This window comes from Myotis lucifugus, unplaced genomic scaffold (assembly GCF_000147115.1).
Source record: "Myotis lucifugus unplaced genomic scaffold, Myoluc2.0 scaffold_98, whole genome shotgun sequence".
In the NCBI taxonomy this organism is placed as follows: Eukaryota; Metazoa; Chordata; class Mammalia; order Chiroptera; family Vespertilionidae; genus Myotis; species Myotis lucifugus.
This window is the reverse complement of record NW_005871146.1, coordinates 2,529,174-2,531,850: the sequence shown is the minus strand read 5'-3', so window position 1 is coordinate 2,531,850 and position 2,677 is coordinate 2,529,174.

The window sequence follows — 2,677 nt, the reverse complement described above, 5'->3', positions numbered from 1 at the left end:
TACAGACAATAAAGAATACAATTAATGAATAATTAGGCTATATTGTATGTTAGACAGGAATTAAATGCCATGTAAAAAATAGAGACAGGGTGAGATTGGAAGTGCTGGGAGCAGGATGGGCATGTTGCAGTCCTAAACAGGGTGGTCAGAGTGAGGCCTATGGAGAAAATGAAATTTGGGTAAAGTCTTGAAGAAAGTAAGGGAGTTCACCAAGCAACTATCTGAGGAAACAGTGTTCTGGGCAATGGGGACAGCTAGAGGAAAGGGCTCAAGACGAGAGAGAGAGAGAGAGAGAGAGAGAGAGAGAGAGAGAGAGAGAGAGAGAGATATTGAGATTGATTGATTGATTCCTGGAGTCTTTGGGGAACAGCAAGGAGGCCAGTGTGGTTGAAACAAGTGGGAGAGCAATAGGAGAGGAAAAGACAAGAGAAGTTGTGCACGGCTGTTTATGTGGGTCCTTGCAGGCTGCTCTAAGGACCTTGGCTTTTCCTAAGTGAATGGGGAACCATTGGAGGGCTTTGAGCAGAGCAGTGCTGTGATGTGACATTTTAAGTGGATTATTCAGTTGTATTGAGAACAAACCACAGGAGGGGTGGGCATGGGGGTGGGGAAGACCAGGGAGAGCAGCTTGTGCATAAACCCAAATGAAGGACAATATTGGCTCAGACCTGTGGGCAGCAGGGGAGACATGGAGAAGAGGATTTATCTGAAGGTAGAACCAAGAGGATTTCCTGAAGGATTACATGTGGGAGGATGAAAAGGAGTCAAGAATGATTCCAGGCGTTTGGCCCCATCAAATTCGATGGGGAAGGCAGTGTGAGGTGCAGGTTTTGCAAAGAAAAAGGGATTTGGTGTTTGGATATGTTAGGTCTGAGCTGTGTATTAGACACCCAAGTGGAGCCTGAGGTTGGCTGTGTACCCTGGCATTCAGGAAGAGAGGTCTGGGCTGGAGATACTGTTGTAATGTACCCCGCGAATCACAGAAGGACGCCTCAAGAAGTCGAATTAAAGAGTCATATTTATTGCAATCCGGGACTATGAGGGGACATTCCCAAATCTCATAGCCATAAGATGGTGGCAAAACCAGACTTATATAGGCAAAAATCACAAAGGTACTGATTACATCCCAGGGTTTGGAATGAGGCACCTGGCTCGCACAAAAAAGCAGATTATAGAAGCAGAATTAAGCATGTTAATTACAGTTTCGGGTCTCGGGGTCACTGAATTGACAGAAATACATTATCTAGAGCCTTTGGGTAACCTGGGTTAAACTTAGACATGTTATCTAAATTATAGTTCTGGGTCTCTGGATCACTGAGTTGATAGAAACACATTATCTAGAGCCATCAAGGCAATTTAGAGTAATTGCACTGTCCTGGTCTTAGGACCACTGAGTCAACTGGAACGCACCACCTGTGGCCACTAAAACAATTTAGGGTAATTGTGCTGTCCGGTTTCCCAGGTACAGAAGAATGTGCTTTGATAACCAGTAAGATCACAATCAATGGGATAGTCATTCAATCAATAAGTCATTCAATCGAATGGGATGATTTATACAATTCAGAAAATCAAAATAACCTGTCCATTGTTAAACAAAGCAAATAGGTACCATACTTCAATACAAACTCGATATGATATAGACAGCTGCTTTAATTCATGGAGATGGAGAGGATCATCCAGGGAATGAGTGTGGATGGGAGGTGGGGAGGTCAGAGGGCAGGAAGATGGAGGTGCTCCCAAGAGGGAGTTGTAGGCTGCCCTGCCTGGGCTTAGGAAACCCTCTCTAGAGGAGCCCGGGCCTGCAGGGGGTGCCATGGAACTTGCTGTGGCAGAAATGAGAGGTGGAGAGAAATGTTCACTTCTTTGGAAGGAGAGGGCTCAGTAGATTCCTGCCAGAGTGGCAAAAATAATTAAGAAAAGCAGGTAAGGATGCTGTGGTCGACAAACTGTGGCTCTCGAGCCACATGTGGCATTTTGGCCCCTTGAGTGTGGCTCTTCCTAAGCCTTAGGAATACCCTAATTAAGTTAATAACAATGTACCTACCTATACAGTTTAAGTTTAAAAAATTTGGCTCTCAAAAGAAATTTCAATCGTTATACTGTTGATATTTGGCTCTGTTGACTAATGAGTTTGCCGACCACTTCGGCCTAGAGCACGTGCTCCACTGCCTCCAAGGAATTAGAGAACCTGGGTCCATTAATCTGTTGACACATCTGGGCACCATGGCCTTGTCGAGGTGGCTCCGCCCTCCCGCCCTTTCTCTCTCCCCTCCCCTCATCCTCTCCTCCTCATATGTCACTTCTACAACCGCTCTGATTATAACTGATCAGACAGAATCTCGGAATCACAGCTCATTTTGCAGTTTTGTTCAGTGGCCCGATATGCAAAGAGACTGGTAGTTGGGCAGATTGTAGTCCCTCCTGTTGGAATTCCGCTCACAGAGGCCTTCCCGTCGTGGATGGCCGCTCAGGGATGCGCTTGTGCTGCCCAGGATAACTGGGGCGGGTGGCTGGAGGTGGCAGAGCGCAAGACGGGTGTCCGTGCGGCGCCCGCGCCCACGTCCGCCCACGCTCCGCCCCGCCCTCGGGGGGCGTCCCGCGCAGCCCCCCACTGCCGCCCTTTCCAGGCCCGCACCTAGCCTGCGTCTTTTGACGTCATGTGTCCAGCAGGGATAGT